We start from the raw sequence: 24,870 nt of genomic DNA, 5'->3' as shown, positions 1-24,870 counted from the left end.
CTCTTGCCCTCAGTTAGAGCATTGAAGACAGGTCGCAGATGGGTCTTCCAGCAGGAAAATGACCCCAAACACACAGCCACGGCAGCTTAGGAGTGGCCCTGTAAGAAGCATTTCAAGGTCCTGGAGTGGCCTGGCCAGTCTCTAGACCTGAAGCCATTTGTGAAAGTTTGGAGGGAGCTGAAACTCAATGTAGCCTAGCAACAGCCACGAAAAAAGAAAAATCTGGAGAAGATCTGTATGGAGGAGTGGGCCAAAAACACTGTTGTAGTGTGTGCAAACTTGGTCAAGAACTAATGGTAAAATCTAACCTATATAATAAGTAGCAGTTTATGTAAAAAATAAATAAAAAAAGCTTTGTTTTTCAAGAATATCAAATAAAAATTATTTATTTAAAAAATCACACAATGTGATTTTGTGGGGATTCCGCCTCTCACAATTAAACTGTACTTATGATACAAATAAGAGACCTCTCCATTCTTTATAGGTTTTAAAACTTACAAAATCTCCATTGTTTCAAAAAACATTTCCCCCCACTAGGTGATGGAAAAAATGATTTTAAAGGCTCCCCGTATGCATCATCGCCACCCATAATGAAGGTATATATTTGGGCACAGCTGGGCAACGTCTATGTGCATTAGGGCTCAGGCACAGGGACGTCAATCGGCCATTTCGTGCTTTGTGGAACGTGCAGGATTATGCAGACCGGTCCAGACCCATTCCTCTCGATTCGTTCATTGATTTGTAAACCAGCTGACGGCCTCAATTACCACTGTATTCTATAACACTGGCATTATGCTGTCACTGCAATACAATACATTGCCAAACTCTATGGCCTCATTCACACGGCCGGTACCTGTCCGTGTCCTTATTGCGGTCCGCAAACAGCGCGTCAGCAATACAACGGCTGTGTGCACCCCACATCATGGATCGTGGACCCATTCACTTGAATAGGTCCACAATCACAGATATGCTTTGTGTTGTGGAACGGAGGCACAGATCGGAATACCATGGAAGTACTACGGAGTGCTTCAGTGGTGTTTCTGTCCGTGCTTCCGCCCCGAAAAAAAAATATAACATGCTGTATTTTTTGCGGATCGGACGGGTCACGGACCCATTCAAGTTGAATGGGTCTCGTTCCGTCTTGGTAGCCACACAGAAGTTGTCCGTGCATTGGGGCCGTGCAAATTGCGGTCCCCAATGCACGGAACGGAGCTACAACGTCCTGTGTCAATGAGGCCTAAGGCTATTGTAACAAGATGACATTAGTCAAGTGACAAGTTTGGAACAACCACACTGCAACATGTGTCCTGCGACATTTATGTAATACAAAATTAGCACCAAATAATTGGTAAGGACAATCTATGTTGTCGCACGGTGTAATATCATGTGCTGAAAAAGTAACAGGACAGTCGCACAGTAATCGTACTTGCATAAATATTTTACAATTAGCGCGTCGCTATTGCATCATCTAATAAATCACATTGCGACAACATTTGGGCTGTGATATACCTGATTCCACAAAATATTGATTAAGGGGTTTGAAATACCTGCTTCCACAAAATATTGATTGAGGCCTGTGATATACCTGCTTCCACAAAATACCGATTAAGGGGGTTCGATATACCTGTTTCCACCAAATATTGATTGAGGCCTGCGATATACCTGCTTCCACAAAATACTGATTAAGGTTTTGATATACCTGTTTTCACTAAATATTGAGAGTAAAAAGTTGATGACGCCGGAATAACCCTCTTGACCAACGGCTGACCTCTGACTTGTCTGAACTGCTAGCCCGCCAACTACTGCCATATAAACTGGTGGACTCGGAGGCCTTTAGAAAATTTGTGGCCATTGGCACACCGCAATGGAAGGTCCCCGGAAGGAAATATTTCTCCCAGAAGGGCATCCCAGAGCAGATAGAGGAGCAGCAGCGTCAGAGAATCCAGGAGCTTTTGGACCTTCAAGACAAACTTTAAAAATTGCCATAGAGGCATATTTGTTTCCCAAATTGTAAATACATATTTTGTTCAGTTCTAACATGTGCTTTTGTTTTTTAAAATTTTTATGTTTTTGTGTAATATTAAGAGATAAGGTTGCAGTAAGTCCCCTTTAGTCCAGGGCAATCTCATCATGATCAGGACATACGGCAGCAAGCAGTTACATGGTAACGGTGGAGTATAAGGCCTACACATAAGTAATCAGGATCAGGACTGACAGCAGCAGCAGCAGTAGCAGGTACATGGTAACGGTCGAGTATATGGCCTACCCATAACTCAGCAGGATCAGGAGAGACAGCAAAAGGTAAATGGTAACGTTATAGTATAAGGTCTACACATAGCTGGGCCTAACTTATCAGGATTAGAACAGACAGCAGCAGGTAAATGGTAACGCTATAGTATAAGGCTTTTACATAGCTGGGCCTAACTCAGCAGGATCAGGACAGACAGAAGCAGCAGCAAGTAAATGGTAACACTGTAGTATAAGGCCAACACATAACTCAGCAGGATCAGGACAGACAGCAGCAGGTAAAGGTAATGGTGGATTATAAGGCCTACACATAACTCAGCATGATCAGGACAGACAACAGCAGAAGGTACATGGTAACGGTCGAGTATAAGGCCTACATAAAGCTCGGCCTAACTCAGCAGGAACCGAAAGCAGCAGGTTCTTTGTTTGCAGCAGGATATGTTCCCAGGAATGGGCCCCCACCAGACCGGGGCAACACCAAAAATAAATGTAGACACCTCTGACAGCAGCAGGTTCTTTGTTTGCAGCAGGAATGTGTTTCCAGGAATTGGCCCCCAGCAGACCGGGGCATTACCAAAAATAAACGTAGACGCCTCTGACAGCAGCAGGTTCTTCGTCTAAATGCAATATTTTCCTTTGACAATTTTTTTTTTCAATGGTATTTTAAGTTTGTAACGCCCACAATAAATTATTACCAAATTAGCTCCACTGCACCGGTTTGCTCTTAGTTTCCATATCGGGCACATCGAGTCTGGAGCAGAACACTGCCTACAGTAAAATTTTTATCCAGTGACCGCCTAATGTACCTCCAGCCACACAATCACAAGTTCTTTTCTGTCAGGTGAATGCCAAATTTTTGGGGCCTGTACTGGCCTACAGTAAAAATTTTATCCGGTGACCGCCTAAGGTACCTCTAACCACATAATCACAAGTTCTTTTCTGTCAGGTGAATGCCTAATTTGTAGGGCCTGTACTGGCCTACAGTAAAACTTTTAGCCAGTGACCGCCTAATGTACCTCCAGCCACATAATCACAAGTTCTTTTCTGTCAGGTGAATGCCTAATTTTTTTGTGCCTGTACTCCTGTGGCCTATAATAATTTTTTTCTAGGCTCCAGCAGGGCACATTTTTTAGAGTGGGCCCCTTATTAAAATGCATATTTTATGTGGGAATTTTTGACAATGACCCCCCTCTGGTATATCACTGTCCATGTTGTGGGACTATTTGTGCACTTCTAGTAAGTATTTGGTTGCTGCAAATATGACCTGAAGGTTTTTCAGGTTCGCCTGCCATTAAAGTCAATGGAACGCGCGTTCGCGAACTGTCCCGGCCGATGTTCGTCCATCACTACCTGTAACCTCGTACTGGCTACAGCTATCCTATGTATGTTGGTTGCCGTTTGGGACGTGCTGGCTACAACATTCTGTGACTGGTGTGAACTGACACTTGTAATTGTGTGTTATGTGCTTCTGGTACTCATGATTCTGGTAGGGTTAACATTCCCTGACCTGTTCCTGGGTGTGGCTTATCAGGTGCCTTCGTTATGCAGCTATTTCTACCTGTGAGCTGTGGGGCTTGTGGTCAGTCTGTCTTGTGCCTTGCTGGGTGTAGCTCTTTGCCATCTGCCATTCTGTGTGGTGTTGCCTGGTAAAGTGTTGATGTTGTTGTATCCTTGTCCATGCATTGCCTGATTTTCTGTACCTGTTAATGTTGTATCCTGTCTGTTCCATGTTTTGCCTGGCAGTGTAACTGCTTCTGAATCCTGTCTGTTCCATGTCTAGCCTGGCAGTGACTAAACTGCTTCTGATCCTGTCCTGCCTTCATGAGAGGGCTCCTGGGTTCTCCGGAAGGAGGATTATCTAGTCTGTGTGCAGCTCTACCTGAGACAGCCATGCTTCCGTTTCGCATGTGGTCCAGGCATCTGCTTGTGTGCTGGTTCCCTTTTGTCGTCTAATCCATGTCCTGTGTTTGTTTGGGTTCCAGTACTTTTGTTGTTGCTTGTTTCCGCTGGTGCTTGCACCACCGTGGTTCTTTGTGGGTGGTGGCCAAGTGTACCGGGACCATCCTAAAGGTTCTGACCAGTGAGCCCTTGGCCAAGTTCTTTCCCACCACCAGGGACTCTGTGAAGAATGGGTCTCACTGGCTCTTCACCCTCTGGGCTTTTCCTCTGATCTACTAGTGCACTTGGTTCAGATGGTAGTGCTATCCCATAACAGAGGTAGCCTGCAATCAGGCCATGTAACTGTTTGTACTTGGAACAGAACCATTCCAGTCAGCATTTAGGGAGGGAAGAAATGCAAATTAGCTCTTAACAAGCTTTGCCTTTTAATGCCACCAGATGTAGGGCAGCTATCCTATAAGTCAATATTCAGCTCTTAAAATAAGCCTTGAGACATGACTTGGATATTAAATAAGCCAACATCTCATCTGCAGACAGCTGTTTCGGGGTGATTGCCCCTCATCAGTGCAGAGCAGAGAGTACTGGCTTAACTGGGTAGGAGGCCTGTGTCCGAGCAAGGGGGGGAACTAACTCTCCTTAGGAAGAGAGCACCTTAATCAGTGTGAGGAGACTTATGGGCCATAGCATGCTCCTCTGGAATTCTGGGAGTCAGCATTTATGCATGACCAGGTCAACTCATCAGACAGCTATTACCACGCTGTACAGCCCCTGAAGCAGACAGCGAAACTGCTTGTTCTGCTTTTTACATCTTTCTCAATATAGAATAATGATGCAGCCGTTTAGGGTTCCTGGAATAAAGGTGTGGTGGAGATAGAGCTGGTTATGCCGGTTAAGGAACTCACTTATTCTGTTAGACAAGGTCATAGACATACTGTATAATAACTGGTCAGTAGCATCCGATCTATACTATCCATGTGTGTAAATCTTTGTTCCATCCTGTTATAGACTCTATATTACTGAGAAGGTCTTCTCTGCAGATAATCAGCCAAGGACCACTCAGAATTTCCATACATGTCAGGGTGGGTCTGTGGTTCCTTGGGCCCAATAGAGGACATTGCTATATGGGCCCTAGTAGAGACCCTCGGGAGGTAAAACCTCAATATTCCACCGGTCAAAAGACCGAAAATCCCTGTAGGGGCATGTGACAAGACCAATCTTGCCACATTGCATTAGGAGAAGCCTGGTTGCCCGCCTGCTTCCTTTAGACTATGGCCCCATGTTGAAACGCTTGATTTTCCCCTGCAAAGACTATGTGAAAGAATTTGGCTCCATGGCAATTGAACTGTATTTGTGTAGTCTGAGTGCCATTCGCCTAATAATTTAATGCACTCAGACCTGAGCTATCTTGGGATATGTTAAATGTCTATGTTTTATGCAATAGCTGCACAGTTAAATATTCTTATGTCTTTTATTGTGTTTTGCTACCATGTGGCTAATGAAGTTTTGGCTCTGCCCTTGGAGATAAATTGGATTACTTCCCAATTGTCTCCAGGACTGAAGACATTGTGTAAAACTGTGTATTCTCCTGCCTGTGATAATTACATTAATCCATTGTGTAAGGTAATTGTATCACAGGCAGAGGGGAGGATTTTGTGTGGGAGTGTCTGAGTGTATTGTACGTATTTACTGGTTGTTTTGCAAAACTCTGTGGGTGGTACTAATGTGTATAAAAGAACAATAAACACACAGCTCTGGCTGTCCACTGCTTTACCCTCAACACAGAGCCTCGTCTCGTTCTTGAGGCGGAATTACTGTATGCTGTTAGAGACTGATTGCTAGGAGTGTAAGCCGCGTAACGGCAACACATTTCCTCACACAGCCACATTCATTGCGAGTTGGGTAATGAATACATTTCAATATGCTCAAAGACCAAAGCGCCAGTAACCTGCCTAAAATAGATGCGCCTAACACTACTCCCCACCCGACATGTTTCGCTGCGATGCGGCTTCGTCAGGGGTTCGTTAGGCTAATACCCCGAACCCCTGACGAAGCCGCATCGCGGGGAAACATGTCGGGTGGGGAATAGTGTTAGGCGCATCTATTTTAGGCAGGTTACTAGTGCTTTGGTCTTTGAGCATATTGAAATGTATTCATTACCCAACTCGCAATGAATGTGGCTGTGTGAGGAAATGTGTTGCTGTTACAGCCTAGCTGGCAATAAATATGCAGTGAACAAGCAATGCATACATGAGTTAATACCCTGGAGACATAAACAAACAATCCCAAGATGATTCATTGAGATAGGTTTAAACCAACTCATATTCTCCTGTAGGGACATATCCTACTCAGGGCATTGCAAACTGCACATATAAGGAGTCTCATCGGGCAACTTTGGGGCTAATCCTCCAGATATTAGGCAAATATTATCAGTTTCATCAGAATAAATCATGTGGAAGGGTCGATTACTGTTCAGCGGCAAAAGAGGAGCCAGTTATCAGAAAGCCTAAGTCATGTCCCAAATTTGTCTAGTAGAAGAAATCTCCCCTCCTTCAATCAGGCTATGAACCTGCTAATATACCACTCTCAGTACATGAACCCATTGATTTCTACACCATCGAGGTCACAGGTTTGGGCGGCATCTTTTCCTCCTCTTACTGATTAATCCGAGGCTTGTACGCTTCGCCGTCAGTGGCTATATTATGCTACGTCTGCTTACATGTTGTTGTTTTTCTATACTCAAGTTGCTGGTTATATCCCATCTGCCACCTATTCACATTACTGGGTGGCAATCTTGGGTATAGCTGCTATATTGCTGTTGCCAGAACAGCAGCATTTCAATGTTTGCTGGCCATCCACCTGTTGCTGATATTAGGACCCGATAGTAACATTACACCAATGCATGATTATCTGAAAGTTCAGATGTAGCAAAATTAAAGGGGTTGTGTCCTAAATGATTTTTTGCTTTATAGTGTATTTTCATCAATTGCTTTACCTCCCATTCCTCCTTGATTTTTTTATTTATTTTATTTTTATTTACCTCGTTTGCAGTTTTCTCTTATCCCCCCCATGCTTGAATCCTACTTCCTGGTTTATCATGTGACCGCTGTCCTGTTATGCCTTAGGGCAGTGAGATGTGCCCTGACATCAGCAGTAAGTACATGTGATGCTAAACACGCCTCTTGTTCTTACCAATAACGCTTGTATGTCCTGTATTACAAGGCTCCAATGCAGGACGAAACCTACAGTTTGCTGCAACTCTGTATTTATTGTGTTAACCCCTTGCCTACCGCCGCATGACTTTCTAGGTCGCAGCAGTAGGCTCTTATCTGTAACCCGATGTATAAAAGCATCGGGTGACATCGCGATCTGCCTTACTACAAAATCACAGTGAGATAAAGTTGTCACCTTGATTTTGTCGTAAAAAGATCAGTCAATCAGCTTGGCACTCATTCACGCAGGGGATTATCCGCATGGAAAGAGTCCTTGGTAAGAAAATCTGCCGGTTCTTTGTAAAAATGTTTGCACTGTGGCCCATAACACTATAGTTACACCACTAGTAGGGGGGGGGGTGTGGAGGCAGGTTGGGAGGGGGCCCATGGATTAGTTTCGCACCGGGGCCCCATGGACATTATCAATGCCGCTCCGGGACATATGGCCCGCATGTCACGGAAGGCATACGATCGTGTGCAAGAGTCCTTAGTCATAGTGGGGGGGGGGGGGGGGGGGTGTGGAGGCTGTGTCACGTTTATTGCAGTCAAGTGTATACACTGATATACAAAGAGTTTTTGCTGAAACTGTTGCACCTTGTTTTGTTTAAAAATGTTAAAAATGATTTCATGTTTGGAGATGTATTTTATCTCCAGCAGCGGGGGACCACAGGGGGCTCTAATGTGGCCCCGCCATACGCAAATGTGTTTGTCATCATTTGAGGAAGACCATGTGTACAATGATCCATACTATCAAGAACATGTTTTTTTTAATAGAAAATATATATTGATCACATGTTTTGCGTGTGTGTGGGGGGGGCCACATGAGCCCCTCGCGTCCTTTTTTTAACCACTTAAATGGAGCGCTCGCTGAATTAAAATTCTCTATGACATATGATCAAACGAAAGTGAGCTTTTTGGATACTCTAGTCATCAAGGATGAGGAGGGTAATTTATGTATAGATTTATATAGAAAAGAGATGGATAGGAACAGTATACAGCATTTTACAAGTGCCCATCCCCTATCATTAAAAAAGGCTATCCCTAAATCGCAAATTCAAAGGGTCAAAAGAATTGTCTTTGACCCACAGTTACAAGAACAAAGGGTGGAGGAAATGTTGCAAAGATTGAAGTAAGGGGTTATCCACTTCAAGTTTTGAAAGAGGCTACTGTTACCTTGACACAATCAAAAAGGAGCAATAAGGACCCCCGCATTGCATTTGCGCATACATTTCAGCCTTTTAATAGTAAATTCGACCATATTGTTTGTAAATATTGGCCATTTTTCACCTTTCTGCCCAGGCCATTTTTAGCAATTCTGACGTGTCACTTTAAATGGTAATAACTTTAAAACACTTCTACTTATCCAGGTCATTCTGAGGCTATTTTCTCGTCACGTATTGTACTTCATGACAGTGGTAAAATTGAATCAAAAAATGTCATTCTTATTTACCAAAAAATACCAAATTTACAAAAAATGTTGAAGAATTTCCAAATTTTAATATCTCTACTTTTATAATAGTAATAACCAAAAAAGTTAATACTTTATATTCCGCACTTCATGTTTGGATCATTTTCTTAATGCCATTTTATTTTTTGGGGACGTTAGAAGGCTTAGAAGTTTAGAAGCAAATCTCTAAAACCCACTTTTTGGGGACCAGTTCAGGTCTGAAGTCACTTTGTGAGGCTTACACAATAGAAATAACCCAACCCAAAAATGACCCAATTTTAGAAACTACACCGCTCAAGGTATTCAAAGCTTATTTTACAAACTTTAACCCTTTAGGTGTTCCACAGGAATTAATGGAAAATGGAGATGAAATTTCCGAATTTCACTTTTTTGGCAGATTTTCCATTTTAATCCGCTAACAAAGCAAGGGTTAACAGCCAAACAAAACAATATTACCCTGATTCTGTAGTTTACAGAAATGCCCCATATGTAGTTGTAAACTGCTGTACGGGCACACGGCAGGGCGCAGAAGGAAAGGAACACCATATGGTTTTTGGAAGGCAGATTTCACTCAGATAATTTTAAGCTGCCATGTCACATTTGAAGACCCCTTGATGCACCCCCAGAGTAGAAATTCCCCAAAAAATGACCCAATTTTGGAAACTACGGGATAAGGTGGCAGTTTTGTTGGTACTATTTTAGGGTACATTTGATTTTTGGTTGCTCTTTTTTTTTTGTGAGGCAAGATAACACAAAATTGCTGTTTTGGCACAGTTTTTATTTTTTGTTATTTACAATGTTCATCTGACAGGTTAGATCATGTGGTATTTTTATAGAGCAGGTTGTTACGGACACGGCGATACCTAATATGTATACTTTTTTAAATTTATGTTTAACACAATAACAGCATTTTTTAATTAAAAAAAATCATGTTTCAGTGTCTCCATATTCTGAGAGCCCTAGTTTTTTTTTTTTTTTTCGGCGATTGTCTTAGGTAGGGTCTCCTTTTTGTGGGATGAGATGACTGTTTGACTGGCACTATTTTGGGGTGCATATGACTTTTTGATCGCTTGCTATTACACTTTTTGTTATGTAAGGTGACAAAAAATGGCTACCTATTCTTTTTTTACGGTGTTTGCCTGAAGGGTTAGGTCATGTGATATTTTTATAGAGCAGGTCGTTACGGACGTGGCAATACAAAATAGTATACTTTTTTTTATTTATGTAAGTTTTACACAATTCTATCATTTTTTTTTAAACAAAAAAAAAATCATGTTTTAGTGTCTCCATAGTCTGAGAGCCATAGTTTTTTTCAGTTTTTGGGTGATTGTCTTAGGTAAGGTATCATTTTTGCGGGATGAGATGACTGTTTTTCACTATTTTGGGTAGCATATGACTTTTTGATCGCTTGCTATTACACTTTTTCTGATGTAAGGTAACAAAAAATACTTTTTTTTTTTTATTTTCTATTTTTTTACGGTGTTCACCAGAAGTCATATGAAGAAAAAGAGACGTTCCAGCATTAAGGTTGCGAGTAAGGACTAACAAGTTCGAAACATGTCAACCTAGTGGTGGAGGGAGAAGCTGTCCATGTATGTGAATTGTGGCCATTATGAATAAAGAAAACATCTAGGTTTTATCCTGAATGCTGGAACTTCTGTTTTTCTTCATGTTTCAAGTGAGGACGGTCTGTTCCATGCATGGGAAAAGAGATGGTGAGCTGGAAAAACATGCTTGTATATGTTAGGTCATATGGTATTTTTATAGAGCAGCTTGTTACGAATGCGGCGATACCTAATATGGCAACTATTTTATATATTATTTTTTTTTTTTACATTTAACACAATAAAACCATTTTTGAAACAAAAAAATCATGTTTTAGTGTCTCCATAGTTTATTTTTATTTTTTGGGCAATTATCTTAGGTAGGGGTTCATTTTTTGCGGTATGAGGTGCCGATTAGATTGGTACTATTTTGGGGGGCATATGCCTTTTTGATCACTTAGTGTTGCACTTTTAGTCATGTAAGGTGACAAAATTATTTATTTTACAGTATTTATTATTATTTTTTGACTATATTGCCTGGGGGGGGGGGGGGGGGTTAGGTAATTTGATATTGTCATAGAGCTGGTCAATACGGACGTGGCGATACCTATTATGTCTACTTTTATTTTTTTCCCTTTTTTTTACAATTTTTTTTTAACTTTATTTTGGGAAAAATACACATTTTTTACCTATTTTTTTCACTCTGGGACTTCAACTTTTGGGGGTCTGATCCCCTTTACAATGCATTTACTTCTGTATTGTGATGTATTGGCTGTAAGTGTATTACAGACTGTAATACACTTACAGCCTGCTTGCCTGTGAGATCCAGGGGGCTGGATCTCCCAGAAGGCAGCCACGATGCCTAAAGAAAGGCATCGGGCTGCCTTCCCTGCCATCGGGTCCCCGTCACAGCAGCGCAGGGACCCGATGGCTGCTTCCTCCCTGCACGGACATCGCACGTGCCGCGGTCAGCACTGACCGTGGCCATGCAGGGGTTAATGCACCGGCATCGGTGATTTCGCTGATACCAGCGCATACAGCAGGGGTCCGGCTATCAGTGACTGAAACGCCAGAAATGCCAGTGTGAAAGTAGCCTAAGGCCTTTAAAATTAACGGCTTTTTTACCTGTGATTCTACTGATGTAATTTATCTGATAAAGTGTCCTTGCGGTCTGGCGTATACCGGGGAAACAATGCAATCTGTAAAACATCGCATATGCAAAGACATACTGATAGGGACCTTAGATTGTGAGCCCCATTGGGGAAGGTTGGATGCTAATGTAAAGCGCTGCGGAATATAGTAGCGCTATGTAAGTGCATAAAATAAATATTATATTAAATAAATATGCAAGCATAAATATTTGCACAGGCAATTTGCTATTACCTTTACCATTTCTTTTCCATAAATTTCAACATTCTATCTCTCAGTTAAGATTTCAGGTACTGGAACAGGTGAAGAGACCTAGACGGGGTGGCGATATAAAAATATACGCAGAGAAGTGTATTGGATCCATACCCTGGGCACATTACAACCCAGAGGCCTGAATAGAGAGTATGAGATTATGAATTTTTCATATATTGTGTTATTGATTATCAGGTAACGCATGATGATTATCTTTTTCTTTCAGACAGCAAATCAAAGATGACTCGCTGCAATCGGAGCGGTATCAGTATTTATGTTTGTATGTTTTTAAGTATCTAGCGTGGATAAAATATATTGTTCTAATTGATTGGCATTCGCATTATCACCGCCCCTTTTTGGGTGTTTGACGTCACCACACGTGGCAGAGAGACTGTTATTTAGGTTTGTGAACTTTGTATTAATGTAAGCTGATGATGGCTGGATGGGCCGAAACGCGTCCATTATCACATTATTGATGAATTAATTAAATAAAGAGTATATGATTTGAAGATTGCAAGTGCTCATTGGGAATTTCTTCATTATACTGTGGATCCTTTTCCTTCTTCTGGATTCTTCCCCAACGGCACCAGCAGGAGGATATCCCGCCTCCCAGGGACTGGAAAAACATGGAGACCAATAATTTAAAAGCCCCCTCCACTTTACCTCCTTCAGTTCTTTTCTTTCCCCGGGACGGATGGAGACCTTCACAGGCAGAGGGTTCTATTTTTTTCTCTCTGCCCCTGGAAAGACGCTCATCCTTTGGTTTGTTGGACCTGAGAATATCTTAGGAGGGCTGTAGCAGAGCGCAGGACTCGGGGGATGGAAGCCGTCTTATCTCTCTACCTGCGCTTTGGTGTAAGTCCTGCATGGATTCAGGCAGCCCTGGGCTATGCCATGGCTGAGTGGGATCAGCAGGCAGGAGGATCAGGCCCACATCTGTGGAAGGCTAGGGTCGAGCCTTCTTCTTGCTTTGGACAGGAGAGGAAGCAGGCTGGTTTAAAAATAGAGGCTGACACAGAGCCTTGTGTGTTTGGCATGGTGATCGCAGGATGTCTCTCCCTCCTGAGGCAGATGTGGTGAAAAAGATCTCTGACCCTTCTAGGGCCCTTGGTGGTGGTTCTTACTCAGAGTTAGTCAATTTAATCAGGATTCCCTCTATGTTTTAGGGCAAGAACCATCACTAAAAAGCAAAAAATGTGCTTTATGCAAGAAACTGCTTTCTTCCTCATACAAAAAGCAGATATGTGTCAGATGCACGGAGAAGGTAGTTTCAGAAGAAAGCCCTTCTATTATGGAAAATCTCAGAGCACTCATTAAAGAAGAGGTTAGATCTGCCATAGATTCCAAGTTATCTAATCTACCCCAGAGACCTTCCACCTCTAAATCGGATCCTCAACATTCTATGGAGGAGGACTTAGAGCTAGATGAAGGGGAATTAACTAATGATTCAGATTCAGCCTCCTCTAAAGACAATTCTGGAAGGCCGATGTGTTCAGTGGATGAAACTGAAGCCTTATTAAAAACCATACGTGCCACCTTTAATGTAGAAAACGTTAAAGAAATGCATTCGATCCAAGATCAATTATTTAAAGGGCTTGGAGAAAAAGAGAAGGGTGTTTCCAGTACATGACACATTTAAGAAGTTAATAAATAATGAATGGAAAGATACGGGAAAAAGATCAGGGATTTCTAAATTGTTCAAGAGAAGGTATCCGTTTGAGGAACAGGATTCTGCTCTCTGGGACAAGACTCCTAGAGTTGATGCTCCAGTAGCAAGAATCTCAAAGAAATCCTCTTTACCCTTTAAGGATGTAGGACTTTTGAGGGAGCTTATGGATAAAAAAATGTGAGTCCCCATCCATGTAGATCACCAGAGGTTCATAAGGTTAACCGTCTATATTCAAGGTCGATTCCAACACTTACAATTTCAAGCTCGGCCTTTCTTCAGCCCTGAGGATATTTACGAAGATTACAGCGGAAATTTCCAGCCAGTTCCATCAACAGGTGATCTTATTCATTCTGTATGTCGACGACTTTCTTCTTATGGCAAAAACAGAACAGATTCTTCTGTATCAGATCATAATAGTGAAATAAGCTTTGACCTCTTTAGGTTGGATGATAAATACAGAAAAATCTGATCTCCAGCCTTGCAAGAGGAAAAACATTTTAGGGATAGAGCTGGATTCCCATGTGATGACCTCAAGGGAAGAAACTAGTCTTGGTAGAGAAAATAAAATGGTTTCTGCAATCAAAATTGGTCTCAGAGACATTATGACAGTGTTGGGCCTTTTAACAGCAACCATTCCAGCGGCAAAATGGGCTCAGGCCCATGTCAGAGGGCTCCAGTCCTTTCTGCTTGGAACAGAAGTCAGTCATCCCTGGACAAAAAAGTATCAGTCCCTCTGAGTGTAAAGCACTCCCTTTACTGGTGGCTGATCCAAAAGAATCTAAACCAGGGGGTTCCTTGGCAACACCAACCTAGTAGTCATCACCACGAATGCGAGTGGCTCGGGATGGGGAGCACACTGCAATCAAGAGCTGATACAAGGCTCTTGGAACATAGCCTTGACCAGATCTTCCTCAAGCGTAAAAGAATTGACGGCAGTCCTGAATGCTCTGATGGGATTTTTTCCAAGAAGCCGAAATCAAAATGTAAAGATCCTGTCAGACAATACCACGTCTGTGGCATACATCAACAATCAGGGTGGAACAAAGAGCAGAGCTTTGGCCTCCATAGCGGCCAGCATTTTCAGGTTAGCAGAAGATCATCTTCTTTACATCTGAGCGATCCACCTGAAAGGAGATCAGAATGTCCTAGCAGATTATCTGAGCAGAAAGACCCTCAGAGAAGGGGAATGGTCTTTGAATCAAAAGGTCTTCGACCAGATTTGCAAAATATGGGGATCCCCGATTCTGGATCTTTTTGCAACAAGACACAACAAGAAAATAGTTCCCTTCTGCTTCCTGTCCTATAAAGACAGACCTTTTCTGGGGGATGCCTTTTCTGCTCCTTGGCCGAAAGGCCTTCTGTATGCCTTCCCTCCTCTTCCCCTCATTCCCACATGTCTAGCAAAAATTGCAGAAGAGAACTGTCAAGTAATCCTGGTGGCTCCTTGTTGGCCAAGAAGATCCTGTTTTCCTCTCCTGCTTCAACTGTCACAAGGGAATTATTGGCGTCTTCCTCATTTTCCAGACCTTCTTCTGCAGGGTCATACATCCAAACTCACTGCACCTAAACCTCTCGGCCTGGATGTTGAACGCGACATCTTAAAGGAAAGAGGCCTTTCGGATTCAGTGATTACTACCCTACTTAAGAGCAGGAAACCAATTACCTAAAAAATCTATAGTAGAACCTGGAATGCTTTTCTAGTTTTGTTTCTGCAGGTTCCTGGGACCCGTCCATGGTTCCGGATGTAAAAATCATCTTGGATTTTCTTCAGAAAGTTTCAGGGTCCAAATAAAGGTCATGCAGCAAGTAAAGCAACCATTTCACATTGGATAAAAAGGACCATTTCCCAGGTTTATTCTCAGAAAGAGGTCGATATTCCAAAAGGGTTAAAAGCCCATTCTACAAGAGCCGTATCAACTTCCTGGGCAGAAGGTGCCTCAGCGTCCCTTGATCTAATCTGCAAGGCTGCTACCTGGGCAAATCCATCTTCTTTTTTCAGACACTATAAGCTAGATATTGCATATAACAAGGACTTATCCTTCGGACGTCAAGTCCTTTCTGCGGTTGTCCCACCCTAGAGGATGTTTGCTCTGGTAATCCTCCTGCTGGTGCCGTTGGGGAGGCGTTAATCCAATTAACTGTAAGAGTAATTTTCATCTTTCCTTAATTTTTTTTTTTAAATATATCCATCATCTAATGGCACAAAAGAAAGGTCTAAGGTGTCCAGAGAAAAATATGAAATACATGTAGGCTGGCTCAGACATGAATCAGTTATTTGCAGTTAGATAGATGCATTGCTACAACTGAAAAAGTGGCCTGGTAAGGAAGGGGGATAATAAAGTGCTTAAGCTAATGTTTGCTACATCCGGAAGGACTTATCGCTGTCCATAAGGGACTGAACCCTGTTTTTCATCTTAGCACTTTGATTTAGAAATGGCCAACAGCTTTTCTTAGGCCTTATTTACACATCTGTGTCCACTTGGCAGATGCTAAAACTCGGAACGTTTTGTATCCGCATGGGTCCTAATTAAGGATGTGTGTCAGTGTTACAGTCCATTCACACGTCCGCAAAATGGGTCTGCACCCGTTCCGCAATTTTGCGGAACAGGTGCGGACCCATTCATTTTCAATGGGGCCGGAATGTGCTATCCGCATTTGCGGATCCGCACTTCCGTTCCTCAAAAAATTGCGGACAAGAAAAGGCATTTTCTATAAGAGTGCCGGTGATGTGCAAAACACATACGGACGTGTGAATGGACCCTTACTTTATCTCAATTTTCTATGCAATGGGTCAGTGAAAAACAGAGCACACATGGAGCTGTTAACTGCAGCACTGTTCCTACTAAAGTGAATGAGAGCGGCGCTGCAATTACACAATTCACAGAGCTGTGTACTTCCGACACTGACTTCTGGTACCGGAGCTAGAGTGTAACAGCTGATCGATGAGGTCGCTGGGTGTTGGAACCCTGATGATCGGTGAACAGACCATCACTATCAAAATCCTGGACAACCCATTTAGAATAGTTTCATAGTATGACTGAACAATTGTGGTTTTTCCATTATTCTTCCTGAATCCTTGAGAAAAAACACAGGAATGAAGGTAGATGTGGATGCTGACTGCTGTATTATCTTTTTGATGCCTTTTCACAAATGTTTTTTGTTATAGTTTTAATCATAGATCGTGATACTTTGCATAGCAGCAGTCTCATAAAGTTTCCTATTTATGGATTCCTCTGGAATGTGACTGTCCACAGCCGGATGTGCAAACACTTCACCAAAATTCCAGAAAAATCACCTATAATGAAGGCGGCTCCTCAGTAATGCTGGCAATGACGTGCCTATTTTCTTGTAAACATCAGCAGCATTGTGTAACTGCAGAATTACACCATTCAGATGGCCACATTTAGTCTTTTTGGGTTTTTTATAGAATAATTCTAATCACATAATTACTGCATATGGGCAATTCTACCGATCAAGAGTTCAAAGCTTCATTGCATGGTCATCCAGGTTAGTGCTGTTCATCATCGTCCACGTTTTAAAGCTGAGTTCCGGTTAAATTTTGGAAAGACCTGTTATTTAAATCAAGTTTCTATGGTAAACATATATAATTTTTTTTTACTTTGGTCATATCTTTACATTTTCATGACGCTAAATTAAAAGCAATACATACATGCTTCTGGGAAGAAGGGATTCAAATGAGCACTCAGAAAGAGGTGCTGGCTTATTTATTATCCAAGTTGTGTGTCAAAGCCTGTTTAAAGGGTTGAACATTGACTTATAGGAAAGCTGCTTTACATCTGGTGGCATGAGACGCAGAGCTTGTTATGAGCTCATTTGCATGCTTTTATTCCCAGATTTCCAGGAGGAGAATGTATGGCCTATAAGTCTCCTCTCGCTGATTAAGGTGCTGCCAGTAAGGAGAGATGGTACATCCAGCCCCCCCCCCCCCCCCAAACTCTGACCTGGGCCTCTCACCGAGTTAAGCCAGTACTCTCTGCAATGATGAGAGGCAATCATGCTGAAACAGCTGTCTGCAGATGAGATGCTGGCTTATTTATTATTCAAGTCATGTCTCAAAGCATGTTTAAAGGGTCGAACATTAACTTATCGGATAGCTGGTGGCCTGAGAGGCAGAGCTTGCTAAGAGCTCATTTGCATCCCTTCTTTGCTAAATTTTAAAAAAATCAGTTTTCACTCTAACCACTAAAACGGGCCAAACACATGAGATAATATCTGGTCCTACAGATGGACATCACATGATAAATTGCAGTTTCATTATTTAGTCACCAAAAATGAAGCCAAAATGGAAAAGCCATGTGTGAATGCCACCCCATGAATCAATAGATGTAGAACCACCTTTAGCAGCAATAACTTGAAGTAATCATTTTCTATATGACTTTATCAGTCCTTCACATCGTTCTGGAGGAATCTTCTTTGCAATGTTTCTTCAGTTCATCAGGGTTTGAGGGCATTCATTTATGCACAGCTCTTTTAAGGTCTCACCACAGCATTTCAATTGGGTTTAGGTCTAGACTGTTTCCATTGCAGCACCTTGATTCTTTTCTCGTTCAGATATTCTGCTGTAGAATTTCTGGATTATTGTCCTGTGTTGTTGTTCATCTGAGCTTGGGTATGTACCTAATTTTAAGACCTTCTAAGAACCAGATGTTTACTCTATGTACATCTCAGGAGAGTTAGGTTTTGCAATGTGGTTTTCGTCCATCTGGTAAGTTCAGGTGAAATAGATTAAAAAAAAAACATGTGCACATGTACTTGCTACACAGCTGACAACCACATTGTGGTCAACAACATGTGTTTTTTGTGATTTTTTTTTTTCTAGAATACTCCAGAGGGTGGAGTAAAATGCCATTCGCACAAACAAATTTGCACAAATGGAGTTTAAAAAGTTTCAAATCCATGGTTTATAACTTTTTCAACATTGGTGAATTAAAGGAAAAAAAAAAAGTTTACAAAACACCATGAAAATGCCACGCAAAACGAAGCCAAATTCTGTATGTAGGCCCAGGATTTTGATATTTAATGTTTTATACGGGTAGGCCATCAATATTAAAACCCTAGGCAACCCCTTTAAGGTATTTTGAATTGGATTTCTTTAGTTTTCTTTACGTAGCTACGTGGAAGTTAATTTCTTCTGATCAGACTGGCAGCAAGCGTCAGGCAGGAAACTGTGGTTTAGGAGTTTTGCACAATCCATGTTCTGTAACTTCTTTCGTATTACTTATGTATATTCTGAGAAGAGTAAATCTCATAAATGAGACATGAACTGAAGTCCCAGTAAAATGTTATATAGACTTCTAAGAATCTGACAACTTTAAAGGGGTGCATCATCTGGAAATTACATATTATCTCAATTAGGTTTTCAGTAGAAACATTTTTCCATGTTACTACCCAAATAAAAATAAAAAAAAGTCCTGAACTGTCTTCGCACAATGGCCACTGAAGCACATGGTGATATTTTCTGTTTGATGCAGCTCACTTGTCAGCTTTGTATAGACTGGGACAGGGTTGGCAGAGTTATCTCATTACTATTGCACACACTAAGACCCTTACTGCATGGACACATGTAGCGCTCACTGTTTGGCCACCTTTTTTGAAGGTGCTTTTTACTTTCAGAAAACATAACAAAACTATGACATACTACAATAAAATTTAGACTAGCACATTCATATTCATAGTCACAGGTGCATATCCAGACCCTCTTTTTTCTCCAATGCTCAGGTTGTTTCACTTTGTAGCCACACAATCAGTTACCAGAAGCTAGGTGCACTCACGTACACCTGCACCCTAGAGGGAAGTATTAGTACAAATAGTGAAGTTCCACCAGGTATTTATCACAATCAGCAGGTTTTATTCTACTTCCAAAAAAGTTTAAAATTTCAGTCATAAAAACAAGTCTTTTTCATCACAGATCCACCCGACCCTGGTATCGCCAGTCCAGCTTCGTCAGGGGTGATGATGTCTTGCCCCACAGGTGCAGTATTTATTGAGCCACAACCCCTTTTAAGGGCCGCCCACTAATATACATATTTCTATGTTATTCTCTCCTTTTAGATGTTCACATAATGCAATAACTGACAACAGGTTTCAAAGCCTTAGGCTACCTTCACACTTGCGTTCAGAGCGAATCCATCTGGTGTCTGCATAGACGGATCCGCTCCTATAATGCAGACAATGGGATCCGATCAGAACGGATCCGTCTGCATTATATTTCTGAAAAAATTCTAAGGCCCCTTTCACACGGGCGAGATTTCCGTGCGGGTGCGATGCGTGAGTTGAACGCATTGCACCCGCACTGAATCCTGACCCATTCATTTCTATGGGGCTGTTCACATGAGCGGTGATTTTCACGCATCACTTATGCGTTGCGTGAAAATCGCAGCATGTTCTATATTCTGCGTTTTTCACGTAACGCAGGCCCCATAGAAATGAATGGGGTTGCGTGAAAATCGCAAGCATCCGCAAGCAAGTGCGGATGCGGTGCGATTTTCACGCATGGGTTCTAGGTGACAGTCTATTCACTGTATTATTTTCCCTTATAACATGGTTATAAGGGAAAATAATAGCATTCTGAATACAGAATGCTTAGTATAATAGTGCTGGGAGGGTTAAAAAAATAAAAAAGTTAACTCACCTTATCCCCATGATCGCCTAGTTCCCGGTCGGTCTCTTCTTTAGCTGTGACTAAAGGACCTGTGGTGATGTCAGATCACATGCTCCATCACCATGGTGATGGACCATGTGATTGGAGCATGTGATCTGACATCACCAAAGGTCATTCAGCCCAAGCCCACAGCTAAAGAAGAGACCGACCGGGAACTACACGATCATGGGGATAAGGTGAGTTAACGTTTTTATTTATTTTTTTAACCCTTCCAGTGCTATTATACTAAGCATTCTGTATTCAGAATGCTATTATTTTCCCTTATAACCATGTTATAAGGGAAAATAATAGAATCTTCAGAACATCAATCCCAAGCCCGAACTTCTGTGAAGAAGTTCGTGTTTGGGTACCAAACATGCGCGATTTTTCTCACGCGAGTGCAAAACGCATTACAATGTTTTGCACTCGCGCGGAAAAATCGCGGGTGTTTCCGCAACGCACCCGCACATTTTTCCGCAACGCCCGTGTGAAACCAGCCTAAGGCCTAGTTCACACGAACGTATGGCTTTTATAGTTTTTTGCGGTCCGTTTTTCACGGATCCGTTGTTCCGTTTTTGAGTTCCGTTGTGTTTCCGTTTCCGTTCCGTTGTTCCGTTCCGTTTTTCCGTATGCCATGTACAGTTTACAGTAATTACATAGGAAAAATTGGGCTGGCCATAACATTTTCAATAGATGGTTCAGAAAAAACGAAACGGAAACGGAAGACATACGGATGCATTTCCGTATGTGTTCCGTTTTTTTTGCGGATCTATTGACTTGAATGGAGCCACGACCCGTGATTTACGGCCAAATATAGGACAAGCTCTATCTTTCAACGGAACGGAAAAACGGAAAAACGGAAACGGAAGGCATACGGAACACATTCCGTTTTTTTTGCGGAACCATTGAAATGAATGGTTCCGTATACGGACCGTATACGGAACACAAAAAAACGGCCCGTACACCCGCAAAAAAAACGTTTGTGTGAACTAGGCCTAAGGCTGAGTTCACACGAGTGTGACAGATTTGGTCCGGATGCATTCAGGGTGCGTTCAGTTAAACTCGCACCATTTTTCAAGCAAGTTCAGTCAGTTTTGGCTGCAATTGCGTTTAGTTGTTCAGTTTTTTCCGCGCGGGTGCAATGCGTTTTGATGCGTTTTTCACGCGCGTGATAAAAAACTGAAGGTTTACAAACAACATCTCCTAGCAACCATCAGTGAAAAACGCATTGCATCCGCACTTGCTTGCAGATGCAATGCGTTATTAACGCAGCCCCATTCACTTCTATGGAGCCAGGGCTGCGTGAAAAACGCAGAATATAGAACATGCTGCGATTTTAAAGCATTGCAGAAGTGATGCATGAAAAAAAACGCTCATGTGCACAGCCCCATTGAAATGAATGGGTCAGGATTCAGTGCAGGTGCAATGCGTTCACCTACTGCATTGCACCCGCGCGGAAATCTCGCCCGTGTGAACTCAGCCTAAGTGTAAAAGTTAGTCAGACGGACCCGTCCAGACCCCGCACCGAAAGTCAATGGGGGATGGACCCGTCCAAAATCGCACCATATTGTGTCAACCTCAAACGGACCCGTCCCCACCGACCCACACCGCAAGTCCGGATGGATCCGTCTGGCTCCGCCCGCCGAGCGGAACTGAGGCCAAACGATGCCAAACTGAGGCACTCTGAGCGGATCCGCATCTACTCAGAATGCATTGAGGCTGTACGGATCCGTTCGGGGCCGCCTGTGGGAGCCTTCAACCGGAACTCACAAGCGGAACCTTGAACGCAAGTGTGAAAGTAGCTGTCACAACCAGACAGCTGAGAAGCTCTGACAGAAGCCTTTCAGAACCTCCTCCTTGAGTTTTCTTTGTTGTGCTGTTCAGTTCCTCATCTCGTTAGCCTCTCTCAGCTGTCATGTAGTTGGACTGATTGCTTTCCTTTAAATTCCTCCCCATGATGCATTACTGGGCGGCTTATACTTCTTCCTGAAGTGTGTGTGCATGCTGATCCCATTTCCCAGTCTGCTACTAAAGTTAAGTGCTGTACATTTATCTGTTATTTTCTGTTTGCTGGATCCCAGGTGACCCTGACTCCCTCCGTGTCTGGTGTAGGGAGCCGGTGGTCGTGTCCCCTCACTATTGTAGGGTGTTCAGTTGTGATATAGTCGAGGTACGTGTCACGGACGGTGTACGAGAAACAAGACAATGCAACATGCATATATGACTCACTGGATCCAAAGCTAAGGAACCAAGGGGAGACCCCTGCAACAAGACCTGGCACTTTCCCTGGCTACTCAGCCTATGCAAAGATCCCAGAGGTGGATGGTTGCATATCCACGTACCTCGACTATATAACCCCTGAACACCCTACAATAGTGAGGGGACACGACCATTGGCTCCCTACACCAGACACGGAGGGAGTCAGGGTCACCTGGGATCCAGCAAACAGAAAATAACAGATAAATGTACAGCACTTAACTTTGTAGCAGACAGCAAAACAGGATCAGCATGCACACACACTCCAGGAAGAAGTATAAGCCGCCCAGTAATGCATTATGGGGCGGAATTTAAAGGGATGCAATCAGTCCAACTACATGACAGCTGAGAGAGGCTAACGAGATGAGGAACTGAATGCCACAACAAAGAGAACTCAAGGAGGAGGTTCTGAAAGGCTTCTGTCAGAGCTTCTCAGCTGTCTGGTTGTGACAGTACCCCTCCCTCTACGAGTGGACTCTGGACACTCAGAGCCCACCTTCTCAGGATGGGACCTATGGAAAGCCCTGATGAGACGAGAGGCCTTAATGTCCGTCACTGGGACCCACATCCTCTCCTCAGGACCATAACCCTCCCAATGAACAAGGTACTGGAGAGAACCGCGGACAAGACGAGAATCCACAATCCTAGAGACCTGAAATTCAAGATTACCATCAACCATAATCGGAGGAGGAGGCAAAGGCGAGGGTACAATGGGTTGAACATAAGGTTTCAATAAGGACTTATGAAAAACATTATGGATCTTCCAAGTCTGAGGAAGATCAAGACGGTAGGCAACAGGATTAATGACAGACAGGATTTTGTAAGGCCCAATAAACCTAGGATCCAACTTCCAGGAGGGAACCTTCAATTTGATATTCTTGGTAGACAACCACACCAGATCACCAACATTCAGGTCCGGACCAAGCACACGTCTCTTATCTGCCACACGCTTATATCTCTCACTCATGCTCTTTAGATTATCCTGAATCTTTTGCCAAATAGATGACAAAGACGAGAAGAATCTGTCCTCATCAGGTAAACCAGAAGACCCCTCTCCCGAGAAAGTCCCAAACTGCGGATGAAACCCATATGCACCAAAAAATGGTGACTTATCAGAGGACTCCTGACGACGGTTATTTAAAGCAAACTCAGCAAGGGACAAAAAAGAACACCAATCCTCCTGATTCTCCGCCACAAAACAGCGCAGATATGTCTCCAGATTCTGATTGACGCGCTCCGTCTGGCCATTCGACTGCGGGTGGAAAGCAGAAGAGAATGACAACCGAACCCCCAAGCGAGAACAGAAAGCCTTCCAGAATCTGGAAACAAACTGCGTGCCCCTATCAGAATACTGTGCAATTTGACAATGTGATCAATAAATGCCTGCGCCAGCGTCTTAGCATTGGGCAAACCAGGAAAAGGGATGAAATGCACCATTTTGCTAAAACGGTCCACCACCACCAGAATCACAGTCTTCCCCGAGGAACGAGGCAGGTCCGTTATGAAGTCCATGGACAGATGTGTCCAAGGACGGGAAGGAATGGGTAAGGGAAGGAGAGGACCTGATGGCCGTGAATGAGGGACTTTGGCACGAGCGCAAGTCTCGCAGGCTGCCACAAAACCCTCAACCGACTTACGAAGCGCAGGCCACCAGAATCTCCGAGCGATGAGATCCAGTGTGGCTCTTGCCCCCGGGTGCCCAGCAAGGACCGTATCGTGGTGTTTCTTAAAAATCTTGTGTCTTAAAGCGAGAGGCATAAACAACCTCCCAGGAGGACAAAGATCAGGAGCCTCTGACTGGGCTGCCTGCACCTCTGCCTCCAATTCAGAAAAAAGAGCAGAGACCACCACCCCTTTGGCCAAAATGGGACCCGGGTCTTCAAAATTCCCGCCTCCCGGAAAACAACGCGACAGGCCATCTGCCTTCACATTCTTAACCCCAGGGCGGAATGTGACAACAAAATTAAATCTTGAAAAGAACAAAGACCATCTGGCCTGTCTCTGGTTCAGACGCTTGGCTGACTCCAAGTAGGCCAGATTTTTATGGTCAGTAAACACGGTAATAGGGTGTCTGGCTCCCTCTAGCCAATGGCGCCATTCCTCAAAAGCCAACTTGATGGCCAACAATTCCCTATCTCCCACATCGTAATTTCTCTCTGCGGAGGAGAGTTTTTTCGAGAAAAAGGCACACGGTCGCCATTTGGCAGGAGAGGAACCCTGAGACAAGACCGCACCCACACCCACCTCAGAAGCATCAACCTCAACTATGAAGGGTAAAGAAATATCAGGTTGCACCAAGATGGGAGCGGAAGCAAAACTCTCCTTGATATTAGAAAAAGCCTTACGCGCCTCTACCGACCAAGAAGAAAAATCTACCCCCTTTCTAGTCATATCAGTGAGTGGTTTAACAATAGAGGAATAATTCAAAATAAACTTCCTGTAATAATTGGCAAAGCCCAAAAAACGCATCAGCGCCTTCTGATTCTCAGGAAGCTCCCACTCAAGCACAGCGCGGACCTTCTCGGGGTCCATGCGAA

General features: G+C 43.1%; 1 long non-coding RNA gene across 1 annotated transcript; it reads left to right on the top strand.

Moving 5' to 3' along the window:
- Positions 1-7,156: 7,156 nt before the first annotated feature.
- Positions 7,157-12,260, top strand: LOC122926494. Its single transcript, XR_006387677.1, has 3 exons — positions 7,157-7,296; positions 11,774-11,897; positions 11,974-12,260. It is a non-coding gene; the product is annotated as an uncharacterized LOC122926494 (long non-coding RNA).
- Positions 12,261-24,870: the final 12,610 nt, after the last annotated feature.

This window comes from Bufo gargarizans, chromosome 2 (assembly GCF_014858855.1).
Source record: "Bufo gargarizans isolate SCDJY-AF-19 chromosome 2, ASM1485885v1, whole genome shotgun sequence".
NCBI lineage: Eukaryota > Metazoa > Chordata > Amphibia > Anura > Bufonidae > Bufo > Bufo gargarizans.
Note: the sequence above shows the minus strand (reverse complement) of the source record. Positions and strands in the feature narration are given on the sequence as shown.